This window comes from Lepidochelys olivacea (assembly GCF_965140295.1).
Source record: "Lepidochelys olivacea isolate rLepOli2 genome assembly, chromosome: 6".
In the NCBI taxonomy this organism is placed as follows: domain Eukaryota; kingdom Metazoa; phylum Chordata; order Testudines; family Cheloniidae; genus Lepidochelys; species Lepidochelys olivacea.
Genome location: NC_140416.1, coordinates 2,322,735 through 2,339,662, shown reverse-complemented (window position 1 = coordinate 2,339,662; position 16,928 = coordinate 2,322,735). Strand labels below are relative to the sequence as shown.

The following is a 16,928-nucleotide window of genomic DNA, read 5'->3' as shown; positions in this document are numbered from 1 at the left end:
AGTTATTCCAGTGCATAGGCACCCTCACTGTTGGGATCTGTTTCCTAATGTCCAACCTAAACCACCCTTACTGCAATTGAAGTCCATGGGTTCTTGTGCTATCCTCCCTCAGCCCACACACACACACACACACACACACACACACACACACACTTTTTGCAATTTTATTCCTAATTTTATTCCTAAAACTCTGTGTAACTGGTTGGGTCACAGAAACGCCTTTGGAACGGCCAACCAATGTCCTGAGATGTGAAGTTGAACATTTCACCCTCTAGGTGGATGCCCCGAGCCACCAGCTTATAAAATCATTCTCTCTCGCTGGCCCTGTCATGCTTCCCATGTTTTGTCCACTGATCTCAGTTGGCAGCTGCAGACCTTGTAGGAATAGAAAAAATAATAATAATAATAACAATACAATAAAGAACAATACTCCCATGGGCTCTGCAAAATTAATTTGTAATAGGCTGGGAACTGAATTCACCTATTTCCATTCCCCATTCCCCACCACTAAACAGATTCAAAAATTGGTTAGGAGTTTATTCATTGCTTTCCTCAGGGCGTCCTTCACCTCCGTGTTCCTCAGGCTGTAGATGAGGGGGTTCAACATGGGGATCAATAGCATGTAAAACACTGAGGTCACTTTGTCTGTGTCCATGGAATAGCTGGAGGTGGGACGCAAATACATGAAGAGGAAGGTGCCAAAATACAGGACCACAGAGCTCAAGTGGAAAGTGCAAGTGGAGAAGGGTTTGTGCCGGCCCTCACGGATCTGCAGGATGGTGGAGATGATATAGACATAGGAGAGGAGGACAATCACAAAGCTGATCACTTGAATGCAGCTCATGGAAGCAAAGATCACAATCTCATTGATGTGGGTGTCAGAACAGGAGAGCACCAGCAGCGGGGGGGTGTCACAGAAGAAATGATTGATGATGTTGGAGCTGCAGAATGACAGTCGAAATATACAACACGTGATTATCATTGAATCCACCACCCCCACAGCGTATACCCCAGACACCAGCTGTTTACAAAGCTGCCTGGACATGGTGACTGTATAGAGCAGAGGGTTACAGATGGCCACATAACGGTCATACGCCATCACAGCCAGCAAGAGGCACTCAACATCTGCAAAAATGATAGAGAGATACATTTGCACAGAGCAGGCAGTGTAAGAAATACTTTTCCTCTCGGCTAAGAAATTCAGCAGCATCTTAGGGGAAATTATCGAGGAAAGGCAGAGGTCACAGAAAGACAAATTCCTGAGGAAAAAGTACATGGGGGTGTGGAGTTGGGGATCAATCGTGATTAAGAAGATCATTCCCCCATTCCCCACCAGGGAATACCATAAATCAGTAGGAACACTGCAAACAGGGGAACCTGCAGCTCCGGACGATCTGTCAGTCCTGAGAGAATGAACTCAGTCGCCTCCGAGTGATTTCCCTTTTCCATCTCCTCTGAACAGAGATCAGGCTGCTACATAGACGTGGTCTGGTGGATGGTGCGGAAAACTGTCACGTCTCTGTAATGAAGTAAGTGAAGATAAATGGAGATCAGTTTCTCAATGGACATCAGGACCCACTCCGGAAAGGGCTTTGTACAGAGATCCAGATATTCACAGCTGGTCATTCCAGGTGTTTGATAAAATGCAGACACTGTGCAAATATAATAACATGCAGGTTAATCATGCCCCACCCACAAACACTCCTGTTCACTACTACAAACAGAAAACTGTAACTTGTGACTCTGCTGGGAGAGAATCAGTCTAAAGGGATTATTCCTCAGCTAAAGAACAAGTGAAAGTAAAGGAGTGTCAATCTTTCCACCTTCTTTGGGCAAGGGGAGCTCTGTGGCTTGGCATGTCCGTTTGGGGTGAAGTTGCTTTCTGTGCTAATTTAGCCGTTTGGCATTTACTTGAGCCTGTGTGAAAACCCAGAGACAGAATGGGAAACCCTGGCTTCAGTGACTAGGTAATTGCCTATTTTTTTTCCCAACCAAGGACGTCACTCCTTTAGCTGAAGGGGTCAGAGTTGGGGCTGAGGCTTTTAGTGCTGGAGGTCTGGTATTCAATACCTGCTGATCCCCATGGTGTCTGCGTGTGTGTCTGTGTGACTGTAATTCAGGACAATCGCACGTACCTGATGAGAAGACAGAAAGAGATATGTTTGTGTTTCCTCATTGACAGAAACTGCCTCTTTGGACCAATCGGGACAATAACACGTACCTGCTTAGAAGAGAGAGAGAGAGGTGTGCTGGTGTTTCCTCATCAAAAGAAACTGCCATTTAGGAGCATTCAGGAAGTTTTATACTGAGATGTGTGATCTATGGGACATGATTCCAGAAGCAACTGGGAATACCTGAGCTCAGAGAGACACAACACCTAATTAATGCATTTGGTGAACCAAAGCTACCCTCCCATAATTGGTGCCCTGGGGACTAATTTTACCTACACTTTCTTACTGTGTTATTAAATTATGCAATTTCTACCAGAGTTACAGAATATGAGGTGAGGGGTATATTTCATCCTGCTCTTTTCAGTGCAAGCTGGGTACTGCAAAGACCTGATCCACAAAGGGTTTGTTTTGGTTTTTTTTGTGGAGACCAAAATCTTTTAGCTAAAAACTTAATATTTAGACTTGAAGTATCACGGGGGTTCCTCAGATACCACACACCACCAATCTCTTCCATGGGCCAGGCTCCCAGGCTGGATGATATCGCCCATGATGCATGATGGTCTCTCCTCTTGCTGAACTGCCCTGGAACATCACCAGAATCCCAAAGCCATGGTTTAGGGAGGAGAGTAGTTTGGTGTTTTGATGGAAAGCTTATAATTTCCAGGGAAAAGATAATTTCTCGGAAAAAATAGTTAAATGGAAAATCCAATTTCCTATAGAAAAAAAACTTCTCAAGAAAAAAATTCAACCACCTAAGCAACAGATTTGGAATCAAAGGATCAGAAAGTTAGATACAGGTGAAACTTAATAATTGTTTCCGGCTGTAGCTGATTCCTTCTCAGTTATTCCTGGTTTCAGAATCACCTCATTATCCTGGCCCAAGTAGGTGGAATGTAAAACCTGTAAAACATGTAAGAGTGCTCCAGATTATCTCGCTATTTATAGCATGCCAATCACCATGTTATCTTACATCCTTCCATTGCGAGGTTACTCCCCAATGTAGGAAAGATAGGTTCACTCATTTTGCTTGATGGAGACCACATGATGACCAGAGGAGCTGAGGAGGAGACCACAGCATGCTACGGACTTCTGCAGTTCACAAAACTATCCCTCTTTATGCATATTATCTGCACACAGAGCAAAGTTTAAGATGATAAATAAATCTATGAGTCAACTTGAAATACTCATGCTTTCATTGCAAATATGAATACATTTTTTGTTAATGTATGTGAAGTTATAAGATTATACTGCATCATTTTATTAATACATGTTCCAAACTGAGGCTGGCAAACTTGTCTCTCTTCAACAAAGAAATGTGTGTGCCGGTTAATCTAAATAGAAATGTACACAAAGTCCTGCTTCCTGAACACCACTAGAAAAAACAAACAACCAGCAATCTCCCTATCCAAAGTCTGTCACGCCAGGTCTGTGCCCAGGAAACACTATGCCCCCTCTAAGAGTCATGCTCATAACTCCTCCTCCTGGTTTCTCTGCCTCCTGTGACCCGGAGGTGCCTGGGGCAGTCCTCACTGAAAATACAAAGGTCAGGGCAGGCTGCAAAAAGGAGGATATTCCCCAAACTGGTGGTTAACACTCAAGATGTCTGCAGCATCTCTGCAGATGCTGCCACAAAATATCTCTGAGCAGGCCAGCTCCCTTCAGCTCAAGATCTCTGCAGCATCTCTGCAGAAGCTGCTAGAGAATATCTCCGAGCATGCCAGCTCCCTTCTGATTCTTTTGTATTTTTTTTTATTTCCTATCATTTATAGTCCATGAAACAGAGTGTGGCATTGCACCCCATAATTCTTTACAGAAATATGCTTATGCATGGTAGATAGGCCATGTAAGATATCTCTGCAAACGATATGATCTACTGGATAGATTCATCCTGTTTGCATGCATGTAAAATTTTTGTATTCGAAGTTATGAATACGTGTTATGAAATTGTTTGATTTTAAGTAGCCTCAGTGAAGCAGTTGGTCAGCTTCATGAGAAAAGACTATTCTCTGTAAGTGCCCAATCAAGAAACACTTAAGATAAGAATGAACTTTGAGAGATTCCAATCCACATCTGAACGTTCCTGGGAATGTAGCTTTGTCCTGTGAGGAACTGAGTCCTGCATGGACATGTGACTTGCCCATGTGACTCCAAAACTCCATCTTGGAGCTGCATTCTGCATAGGAGAGGGGAAGGGGTTTCCACCCACAAGAGAGAGACTATATAAGCCCCTGGGGAAACCCCTCTATTTTGTCTTCAGCTGGCACAAAAGATAGCCCCTCCACCCAAAGGAGATCCCTGACCGAAACTGGAACAAAGGACAGTAACTACAGGGGTGTGAGTGATTGCTCGACCCAGACTAGGAGGAACTCTAATCAGTAAAAGAGGCTTATTGGAAAATCTCTGAGGGTGAAATTTACCTCCATTTAGCTTTTACTGTATTAGGCTTAGACTTGTGTGTTTTATTTTGTTTGGTAATTTACTTTGTTCTGTCTGTTATTACTTGGAACCACTTACATCCTACTTTCTGTATTTAATAAAATCACTTTTTACTTATTAATTAACCCAGAGTATGTATTAAAACCTGGGGGAGCATACAGCAGTGCATAACTATCTATCAGTGTTACAGAGGGTGAACAAATTATGAGTTTCCACTGTATAATTTGTATACAGAGTAAAACTGATTAATTTCTGGTTTGGACCCCATTGGGAGCTGAGCATCTGAGTGTTAGAGTCAGGAACACTTCTTAAGGTGAGCCTTGGGCAGGACAAGAGACACACACCTTCCTACACTTGACATTCAGCTCCACTATACCCTCCACCACATGTACACACATAGTCCCTGATGCACACCAAACACACACACACACACAGAGTGCCTGCTACACACACACAGCCTGACACTGAGCTCAGTCAGAATGCAGAATAATCTCTGTTGGGAGGCTGGAACAGCTGGACTATTTCCAACTCGCCTGAACAGAAAGAACCTAAGGGGATTCTCCTGCCCTGGCAAGGAGATAGGACTAGATTTCCCAACTGGTCTTTTCCATCAGCAGCTTCTCTGAGGCCTGGTTTATGCTGAAAAATTAGATCAACAGAGCTCCATCACACAGGGCAGGGAAACTTTTCACACCCTGTGCAAGGCAGTTAGCTTGTACTGAACCCCAGTGTCATTCTTCCATTGACCTAGCTACTGCCTCTCGGGGACGTGGATTAACTACATCGATGGAAAAACCCTTCCATCAATGTGGAAATCATCTACGCTACAGCACAGCTGCACATCATAGCTGAGTCAATGTAGTAGCCTTAATATCGATATTCCTTAAATCGATGGGGGAGTTTTCCCCTTTCCTCTTAAAGCTATTTCTCTCTCCTTTTCATGTCTGTCATAAATATAAAGGGAAGGGTAAACCCCTTTGAAATCCCTCCTGGCCAGGGGAAAGCTCCTCTCACCTGTAAAGGGTTAAGAAGCTAAAGGTAACCTCGCTGGCACCTGACCAAAATGACCAATGAGGAGACAAGATACTTTCAAAAGCTGGGAGGAGGGAGAGAAACAAAGGGTCTGTGTCTGTCTGTAGTCGTCTTGGCCGGGGACAGAACAGGAATGGAGTCTTAGAACTTTTAGTAAGTAATCTAGCTAGGTATGTGTTAGATTATGATTTCTTTAAATGGCTGAGAAAAGAATTGTGCTGAATAGAATAACTATTTCTGTCTGTGTATCTTTTTTGTAACTTAAGGTTTTGCCTAGAGGGGTTCTCTATGTTTTTGAATCTAATTACCCTGTAAGATATCTACCATCCTGATTTTACAGGGGGGAGTTCTTTATTTCTATTTACTTCTATTTTTTATTAAAAGTCTTCTTGTAAAACACTGAATGCTTTTTCATTGTTCTCAGATCCAAGGGTTTGGGTCTGTGGTCACCTATGCAAATTGGTGAGGCTTTTTATCCAACATTTCCCAGGAAAGGGGGAGTGCAAGTGTTGGGAGGATTGTTCATTGTTCTTAAGATCCAAGGGTCTGGGTCTGTAGTCACCTAGGCAAATTGGTGAGGCTTTTTACCAAACCTTGTCCAGGAAGTGGGGTGCAAGGTTTTGGGAAGTATTTTGGGGGGAAGGACGCGTCCAAACAGCTCTTCCCCAGTAACCAGTATTAGTTTGGTGGTGGTAGCGGCCAGTCCAAGGATAACGGGGGTAATATTTTGTACCTTGGGGAAGTTTTGACCTAAGCTGGTAAAGATAAGCTTAGGAGGTTTTTCATGCAGGTCCCCACATCTGTACCCTAGAGTTCAGAGTGGGGGAGGAACCGTGACATGGTGGCATAGTGGTGGGATTAACCTGAAATCATTTTGAGATCCAGTTGAGATTTTTTGAACTAGAAATACAGATTTTAAAAAGGAATTTTTTTTTTCCTGTGGAAAGGAAGTCCAGAAAGCAGGTTTGAAACTGAAAGCAGCTTGGTTTTCCCTGTGTTGTGGCCAAGCAGAGACAAAAGGGGATTATCTTGTGAATTGCAGGTTTTCTTTGCCTGGAGGCAGGGTACTTAACTCCTGCAGGGAAATTCACAGTCTTCCAACCCAGAGGTTTTTTTTTTTCTTTTCTTCCTAAAAGTAAATAGGGGGGGTGTGCTCTACCCATTTGCCTGGAGACAAAAGTGGCAGGGTTTTTTTTAGGATTTTGATTTTTTTTTTTTGTTTTACAAGGAGCACAGGTTTGAAAAGAATTTTTTTTTTCTTTGGGCTGGGTAAGCAGGTTTCCAAGTAGTTGGAGGTTTTTTGCTTTAATTTGGGCCCAGAGCAGAGACAAGGGAATTGTCTTTTTCTGTAGGCTGACAATCACTATCAGAGAATAGGTATTCTATTCCAGCACAGCAAAATTTTACAGCCAAGTTTTGTTTGTTTATTTCTAAACCTCGGGTGTAAAGTTAGTTAAAAACAGAGAGGTTAGAATGGCCAAATCCTCGGCTCGACTACAGCTGGAATTAGCCAAATTTCAGGCTGAGGAAAAACAAAGGGAACATGAAAGACAGATAGAACTCATGCGGCTGGAGAAGGAGGTACAGGAGGCTGCCCACAAGAGGGAAATGGAGGCAAGGAAGCATGTGGAGGAGATGGAGAGGATAAAGGCCCAGCAGAATATACCAACAAACCCTAGCAATCCTTCTCCAGGTACCACTTCCCATCCCAGAAAGTTCCCCACCTACAAGGCAGGTGATGATACTGAGGCCTTCTTAGAAAACTTCGAAAGGGCCTGCCTTGGGTACAACATCTCTACTGACCAATACATGGTAGAGCTGAGGCCGCAGCTCAGTGGACCCTTAGCTGAGGTGGCAGCTGAAATGCCTAAAGAACATATGAACAAGTATGAACTGTTTAAATCCAAGGCGAGAGTCAGAATGGGGATAACACCCGAGCAGTCTCGTCGGAGGTTCCGAGCCCTAAGGTGGAAACCAGACATGTCATTTCCCCGACATGCCTACCACATTGTGAAACATTGGGATGCCTGGATATCAGGAGCAAGTGTTGAATCTCCAGTAAATTTGCCCTTCCTAATGCAAATGGAACAATTCTTAGAGGGTGTTCCTGTGGAAATAGAAATAAAGAAATCCCCCCTGTAAAATCAGGATGGTAGATATCTTACAGGGTAATTAGATTCAAAAACATAGAGAACCCCTCTAGGCAAAACCTTAAGTTTCAAAAAAGATACACAGACAGAAATAGTTATTCTATTCAGCACAATTCTTTTCTCAGCCATTTAAAGAAATCATAATCTAACACATACCTAGCTAGATTACTTACTAAAAGTTCTAAGACTCCATTCCTGTTCTGTCCCCGGCCAAGACGACTACAGACAGACACAGACCCTTTGTTTCTCTCCCTCCTCCCAGCTTTTGAAAGTATCTTGTCTCCTCATTGGTCATTTTGGTCAGGTGCCAGCGAGGTTACCTTTAGCTTCTTAACCCTTTACAGGTGAGAGGAGCTTTCCCCTGGCCAGGAGGGATTTCAAAGGGGTTTACCCTTCCCTTTATATTTATGACAATGTCACTCTTCTCCCTCCCTTGTAAAGCTCTTTCCTTCTTTTGTTAAGTTGGTCACCTCTCCAAATGTCTCTTTATGTAATTTCCCAGCATTCAGACACAAAAGTGTCTAGAAATGAGTGAATTTCTTCTGGACTAATCGTTTATTGTCAAAAACAGTACTGTTTGGATTCACCTGAAACTCTTCACAATTGTGTTACAAATACTCCTAATAGCTTTGTCCCAGAACACTGTGTGTGCCCAGGGGGAGGATTTAGGTGCTGGTCGCAACACAGCCACCGTAGGAGGCGGTAGTGGTTCTTTCCTTTGTAATTTTTAGCCCAAGCGTTAGGGTGTTCACTCGTGAGGTGGGAGATACAGGTTTAATTCCCCCTTCTGTCCAGTGCTGGGCAAAGCTCTGTGTGACATTGCACTCTATATGCTTTATAAAGCATATTCTCTGAGCATATGAAGCTTAGCCTTGCGTGTTTTGTTTTATTTTGCTTTGTGACTTATTTTGTTTGCTCTTTTATTTCTTAAAACCATTTAAATCCTACCTTTATACTTAATATAATCACTTTTGTTTATTTATAAATTCAGTGCAAGTAATTGTTACTGGGGGGCAAACAGCTGTGCATATGTCTCTTGCAGTGATATAGAGGGCAAACATTTATCATTTTACCCTGTATAACCTTTATACAAAGTAAAATGGATTTATTTGGGGTTTAGATTCCACTTATAGTTGGGTGTCTGTGTGCTGGAGACAGGTATCCTGCTGAGCTGGTTTCAGTCTAGATCTGCAGTGTGGCCCAGACCCTCAGTCTGTGTTGCACCTGGCTAGTGTGTCTGGCTCGACAAGGCAGGATTCTGGAGGCCCAGGCTGGCAGGGAAAATGGACTCAGGTAATTTCAGCACATTAGGTGACAGTCCCAATAAAATCACAATCTTTAGTCACCAGGCAGGAAGGGAAGCAAACAAAGCCCAAAAAGGTGAGGAAAAAGCAGCACGGAACATCCTTCTACATACACATTTTGTCCTCTGGTAACCAGGTGGAAATGTTTCTCAAGGGGAGTAGGATTCTAAAAAGAAGATGGAGACATCCCAAGGTGCTGTGCACTCTCTCTCTCTGTCTCTCTGCCCATTGATTCACTGCATCTGAAGGGATAAAGGAAGCAGCCATTGGACTGGGGGATGGATCGTGACTGAAGATGTTTGGTCCGTAAGACTGCTGAAAGCATGTGGTGAGAAAACTTTAGCATTAAATTTCATATCATTTGTCAACATAGGCAAAAGTTGCATTCCAGCTTTATTTTTCTTGTAACCATGTCTGACTTCTATGCCTCATTATTTGCACTCAGTTAAAATTTCTCTTTGTGTTCAACAAACTTTGTTTTCTTGTTTTATCTAATCCAGTGTGTTTAAATAGAAGTGTCTGAGAAGCTAAGCTGCAGGCCTGTTAGTGCTATTAAAGAAACAATGGACAGTGTAGCTTGTATTGTCCAGGAAAGGACTGGGCAGCACAGGACGTACATTTCGGGAGGGAAATCAAAGAGTGGGGAGTGTGTTGGGGTCAACCTGCAGTATAACCAAGGGTAGTGAAAGCCAGAGTGTAACCCAACTATTCCTGGCCAGGCTGCAGTTACACACACATGCTCAGGGTGTGATTTGCATGCTAGAGGGATATTTGTGAGTGGCCCCGGTGGAAGCTACTTCAGCAAGGCATTGCAAGGTTGCAGGCAGGTGTGACACAGCTGCTGATTAGTCTGGGCTGGACCCTGGTATGTCACAGCCACCAACCTAGGAAATATCCCAGGAACACCAAAGGTGTGGTGCTGACTGACAGCAGTGTTTGATTGATATAAAAGGGTGAGGTCCCCACAGCGATGGGCCCATGCACTGATCCACGGCTGCAGATGTACAAGGCCATTGTGGTCATCACCTACCCCCAAGGGAATACATAGCAGGCGCAGTGATGACTCTTCCCTTCTTCACTATGGTAGCAGAAATTATCCCGCATGGGTGTGCAGGCTTGGCTGGTATTATCAGTGCTCCAGAGCCTGTTGGTTCCCCCTTCTCCAAAGTGGTGCCAACCTGTGAGGCATTGCAGGGTTGATTGTATTAGAAGGAAAGATTGATGATCGAAGTCAGCTACATTATTTTGTATAATCCGTTGGGGAAGGGGTGACAAAGAATGGACGCAAAGTCCTGCTTCCCTGAACAACAATAGAAACAACCAACAGCCAGCAATCTCTGTATTCAGAAACTCCCAAGTCTGTCACTCCAGGTCTGTGATCAGGAAACACTCTGCCCCTACTTCCTCTAGGAACTTACAACTCCTCCTCCTGCCTTCTGTGGCTCCTGTGACCCGGAGGTGCCTGGGGCAGTCCTCACTGAAAATACAAAGGTCAGGGCAGGCTGCAAAAAGGAGGATATGCCCCAAAGTGGTGGTTAATACTCAAGATCTCTGCAGCATCTCTGCAGATGCTGCCACAAAATATCTCTGAGCAGGCCAGCTCCCTTCTGATTCTTTTGTTAATTTTGTTTATTTCCTATAACTTATAGTCCGTGAAACAGAATGTGACGTTGCACCCCATAATTCTTTATAGAAATATGCTTGTGACTGTAAATATGACATAACTGGAATATGTTTTATGCCAAATATGCCATGTAACATATCTCTGCAAAGGTTATGATCTACTAGATATATTCATACTATTTGTATGCATGTATCAATTTTGTATTCGAAGTTATGAGTATTGGCTATGTACTTGTTTGATTTTAGGTAGCCTCTGTGAAGCAGTTGGTCAGCTTCTTGAGAAAAGACTATTCTCAGTAAGTGCCCAATCAAGAAACACTTGAGCTAACAATGAACATTGTGAGATGCCAATCCACATGTGAGCTATCCTGGGAATGTGGGGTTGGGCTGTAAGGAACTGAGTCCTGCATGGACATGTGACTTGCCCATGTGACTCCAAAACTCCATCTTGGAGCTGGATTCTGCTAGGAGATGGGAAGGGGTTTCCACACACAAGAGAGAGACTATATAAGCCCCTGGGGAAACCCCTCCATTTTGTCTTCAGCTACCACAAGAGATAGCCTCTCCACCCCAAGGAGATCCCTGAAAGAAATTGAACAAAGGACAGTAACTAGAGGGGTGTGAGTGATTACTGTACTTAGACTAGGAGAAAGTCTAATCTGTAAAAGAAACTTATTGGAATGTCTCTGATGGTGAGATTTACCTGCATTTAGTTTTTACTGTATTAGGCTTAGACTTACATGTTTTATTTTATTTTGTATGGTAATTTACTTTGTTCTGTCTGTTATTGCTTGGAACCACTTAAATCCTACTTTTGTATTCCATAAAATCACTTTTTTACTAATTAAGTAATCCAGAGTATGTATTAATACCCGGGGGGGGAGGGGCAAACAGCTGTGCATATCTCTCTATCAGTGTTATAGAGGGAGAAAAATTTATGAGTTTACCAAGTATAAACGTTATAGAGGGTCAAATGGATTTATTGGGGTTTGGAGCACATTGGGAGCTGGACAGCTGAGTGCTGGAGAAAGGAGCGCTTCTTAAGCTGTTTTCAGTTAAACCTGCAGCTTGTGCGGGACGTGGTTAAGACTTGGATCTGTGTTTGCAGCAGGCAATCATGCCTGGCTCAAACAAGATAAGGGACTGAAGTCCCAAGATGGTAGGCAAAACAGGCTCAGAGGTAGTCTAGGCACATCCGGAGGCAGTCCCAAAGGGGTTTTTAGACGCAATCTGTCACACAGAGTTTAAGAATAAAATTGCAAAACAATATAGTGGGAGTAGGGGAAGGATAGGACAAGGACTGATGGACCTCAATTGCAGCAATGGCCGTTTAGGTTGGGCATTAGGAAAAACATCCCAAGAGTAAGGGTGACTAAGCACTGGAAGAACTTGACCAGGAAGGCTCTGGATTCTAAACCAATGAAGATTTTATAAGAGCACCTGTCAGGGAGATAGGACTAGATTTCCCAACTGTTCTTTTTGATCAGCAGCTTCTCTGAGGCCTGGTTTATGCTTAAAAATTAGATCAACAGAGCCCCGTCGCACTAGGCAGGGAAATTTTTCACACCCTGTGCAAGGCAGTTAGCTTGTACTGACCCTCAGTGTCATTCTTCCATTGACTGAGCTACTGCTTCTCGGACACATGGATTATCTACAATGATGGAAAAACCATTCCGTCAATGTGGAAAGCATCTACACTATGGCGCTGCTGCACATCATAGCTGAGTCAATGTACTGGCCTTAGTATAGACATTCTCTGAATGGATGGGGTAGTTTCCCCCTTTCTATTAAAGCAATTTCCATCATTCTTCTCCCTCCCTTGGTAAAGCTCTTTCCTTCTTTTGAAAGGTAAATATGTTCAGAAAAGTTTAAATTGATCCTCTCAGGATAGTTCCTTCCTTCTCCTTCCATGAATGTCATTTCAATTAAAGGCCAAAATGCTCTGAAACTGACTTGTTTGCCCATCATGTGGTGGTACCTCTTCGTTTTCCCTCCCTTCACTTACAATGAGTTGAGGATGGAAGCAGTACCTGCTCAGAACCCTAAAATCAGAACCATAAAATCAAGAGTTGAATCATTTCCCTGTTTGCTAACCACACCAATGTTACCCTTAATACTCTGGAGCTGCTTCCTCGGATGACTTTGAGATTTCCTCCCTGGAGCATCTTTGCTCCCAGGACAACGGGTATGCACAGCACATGCAATTCATATTGTTGTTTGTGTCTTTCCTTGTGGAAATGGAACACACAGGGCCACAGAATCAGCTGGTCTCTGTCGCTGTCACTCCCTTGAGGCCTTTTGAATATAATACGAAACTGAGGTGACTGTATTTGACTTCATCTGTTGGTCACTGGTGGTTAACATTGAAGATCTCTGCAGCTGCTGCAAAATTGAATCTCCAAGCATGCCACCCCCCTCACTCCCTCCTATCATCTGGTGTGCTGTTTTCCCAGCCAGCCTGGGCCTCCAGAACCCTGCCTTGAGGAGCCAGACATGCTAGCCTGCTGTAACACAGACCAAGGGTCCAGGCCACACCCCCAAAACTGCAGATCTAGACTGAAACCAGCTCAGCAGGATACCTGTCTCCAGCACGTAGACACCCAGCTCCCAAAGGGATCTAAACCCCAAATAAATCCATTTTACTCTGTATAAAGCTGTTTAATGGTTATATAATTAGTTATCCACAGTAGAACAACTTTGAAAGGAGAGATTGAGAGAAAATTTCTGAACATATTTACCCATCAAGAGAAGGAAAGAGCTTTACAAGGGAGGGAGAAGAATGATGGAAAAGGAGAGAAAAATCTCTTTAATGGGAAGGGGGAAAACACCCTCATCGAGACAGGGAATATCTATACGAAGGCCATTACATTGACTCAGCTATGGTGTGCAGCAGCGCCATAGTGTAGATGCTTTCCACAGTGACGGAAGGGCTTTTTCTTCGATGTAGTTAATCCACGTCTCTGAGACGCAGTAGCTAGGTCAATGGAAAAATGACACTTAGGGTCAGCACAAGCTAACTGCCTTGCACAGCGTGTGAAAAATTTCCCCTCCCTGTGCAACAGAGCTCTGTTGATCTATTTTCTTAGGCCTAAATCAGGCCTTCGAAAAGCTGTTGATGAAAAAGACGAGTTGGGAAATCCAGTCCTATCTCCCTGCCAGGGCAGCAGAATCCCCTTCGGTTCTTTTTGTTCAGGCAAGTTGAACATATTCCAGCCCTCCCAGCTGATTGAGCTCAGTGTCAGGCTGTGTGTGTGTGTGTTTGGTGTGCACACTGTGTGTGTTGTGTGTAGTGGGGGGTACAGTGGAGCTGAATATCAAGTGTTGGCAGGTGCTTGTCCCTTGCCCTGCCCAGTGCTCTGGCTGGCGTCCCCCCTACTCCCAGTGCAGGGCCTCTAGTGCTTCCATAGAACCATAGGACTGGAAGGGACCTTGAGAGGCCATCTAGTCCCCTGCCCTGCACTCACAGCACAACTGAGTATTATCTAGACCATCCCTGGCAGGTGTTTCTCTCACCTGCTCTTAAAAATCTCCAATGGTGGAGATTCCACAAACTTCATAGGCAAGTTATTCCAGTGCATAGCCACCCTCACTGTTGGGGTGTTTTTTCTAATGTCCAACCTAAACCATCCTTCCATGGGTTCTTGTGCTATCCTTCCCCACCCACTGCCCACACACACTCTTTTGCAATTTTATTCCTAATTTTATTCCTAAATTCTGTGTAATGCTATGGGTCACAGAAACCGCTTTGGAACTGTCACCCAATGTCCTGACACATGAAATTGAACATTTCACACTGAAGGTGGATGCCCCTAGCCACCAGCTTATAAAATCATTCTCTCTCTTTCTGGCCCTGTGATGCTTCCCATGTTTTGTCCACTGATCTCAGTTGGGACCTGCAGACCTTGCAGGAATACAAAAAAAAATTAATAATAATAACAACAGTGCAATAAAGAACAATACTCCCACGGGCTCTGAAAAATTACTTTGTAATGGGCTGGGAACTGAATTCACCTGTTTCTACTCCCTGTCAGTAAACCAGTGCAGACTTAAACAGATTCAAGAATTGGTTAGCAGTTTATTCATTGCTTTCTTCAGGGAATCACTCACCTCCATGTTCCTCAGGCTGTAGATGAGGGGGTTCAACATAGGGATCACCAGAGTGTAAAACACTGAGGTCACTTTGTCTCTGTCCATGGAATAGCTGGAGGTTTGGACGTAAATACATGAAGAAGAGGGTGCCAAAATACAGGATGACTGAGATCAAGTGGAAACTGCAGGTGGAGAAGGCTTTGTGCTGGCCCTCAGCAGAGCGGATCTGCAGGATGGTGGAGTTGATATAAACATAGGAGAGGAGGACAGTCACAAAGCTGCTCCCTGTAATGCAGCTCGTCAGAGCAAACATCACAATCTCATTGATGCGGGTGTCAGAATGGGAGACAGCCAACAGTGGGAGGACATCAGAGAAGAAATGATTGATGATGTTGGAGCTGCAGAATGACAGCTGAAATGTACAACCCATGTATATCATTGAATCCACCACCCCCACAGTGTACACCCCAATCATTAGCTGTTTACAAAGGTGCCTTGACATGGTGACCATATAGAGCAGTGGATTACAGATGGCCACATAACGGTCATATGCCATCACAGCCAGCAAGAGGCACTCAACATCTCCAAAAAAGAAAGAGAGATGCATCTGCACTGCACAGGCAGTGAAAGAAATGCTTTTCCTCTTGGCTAAGAAATTCAACAGCATCGGAGGGGAAATTATCAAGGAAATGCAGAGGTCACAGAAAGACAAATTCCTGAGGAAAAAGTACATGGGGGTGTGGAGTCAGGGATCAATTGTGATTAACAAGATCATCCCCCCATTCCCCACCAGGGTGACACTATAAATCAGTAGAAACACTCCAAAAAGGGGGACCTGCAGCTCCGGACAATCTGTCAGTCCTGAGAGAATGAATTCAGTCACCTCCGAATGATTTCCCTCTTCCATCTCCTCTGAACAGTGATCAGGCAGCTACAGAGATGTTGGCAGGTGGATGGTGCAGAAAATCTGCCCCTTCTCTGTAATGAAGTAAGTGAAGATAAATGGAGATCAGTTTCTCAATGGACATCAGTACCCACTCACGGAAGGGCTTAGTCCACAGAGCTAAATGTTCACAGCTGGTCATTCCAGGTGTTCGATAAAATGCACACTCTGTGTAAATACAATGATACGCAGGTTAATCATGCCCCCCACACAAACACTCCTGTTCACTAATCCAAGCAACAAGTAGTGACTTGTGACTCCGCTGTGAGAGAATCAGTATGAAAGGATTATTCCATCGTTAAAGAAGGGGTGAGAGTAAAAGAGTGTCAATCTTCCACCCTCTTTGGGCAAGGGGAGCTCTGTGGCTTGGCATGTCCGTTTGGGGTAAAGTTGCTCACTTTTCTAATTAACTTTTTGGCATTTACTGGAGGCTGCATGAAAACCCAGCGACATCATGGAAAGCCCTGGCTTCAGTGACTAGGTAATTGCCTACTTTTTTCCAACCAAGGAGGTCGCTCCTTTAGCTGAAGGGGTAGGAGTTGGGGCTGAGGCTTTTCGTGCTGGAGGTCTGGAATTCAATAGCTGCTAATCCCCATGGTGTCTGCATGTGTGTGTGTGACTGTAATTCGGGACAATAGCATGTACCTGTTGAGAAGAGAGAGAAAGAGATGTAGTGGCATTTCCCCATTGATAGAAACTGCCAATTTGGAGCATTCTGGAAGTTTTATACAGAGATGTGTGATCTATGGGACATGATTCCTGAAGCAACTGGGAATACCTGAGCTCAGAGAGCCAAAACATGTAATTAATGAATTCAGTAAACCAAAGCCATCCTCCGTGTAATTGGTGCCCTGGGGATTAATTTGACCTACTCTTTCTTACTGTGTTATTAAATGATGCAATTTCTACCAGAGTTACAGAGTATGAGGTTTGGGGTATATTTCATCCTGCTGTTTTCAGTGCAAGCTGGGTACTGTGCAGAGCTGATCCACAAAGGGTTTTTTTCTTTTGTGGAGACCAAAATCTATTAGCTAAAAATGTAATATTTCGACTTGGAAGTACCACGGGAGTTCCTCAGATACCACACACCACCAATCTCTTCCATGGGCCAGGCTCCCAGGCTGGACTACATCCCCCATGATGCATGATGGTCTCTCCTCTTGCTGAACTGCCCTGGAAC

The 16,928-nt window shown here is 44.0% G+C and overlaps 2 pseudogenes across 2 annotated transcripts; both read right to left on the bottom strand.

Annotated features, from left to right (window-relative positions):
- Window positions 1-517: 517 nt before the first annotated feature.
- LOC311522699 (olfactory receptor 5W2-like) lies at window positions 518-1,449 on the bottom strand (annotated as a pseudogene). The gene has a single exon. The product of its transcript is annotated as an olfactory receptor 5W2-like (transcript).
- A 13,323-nt stretch (window positions 1,450-14,772) lies between these two features.
- Window positions 14,773-15,712, bottom strand: LOC311522695 (olfactory receptor 5W2-like; annotated as a pseudogene). The gene has a single exon. The product of its transcript is annotated as an olfactory receptor 5W2-like (transcript).
- Window positions 15,713-16,928: the final 1,216 nt, after the last annotated feature.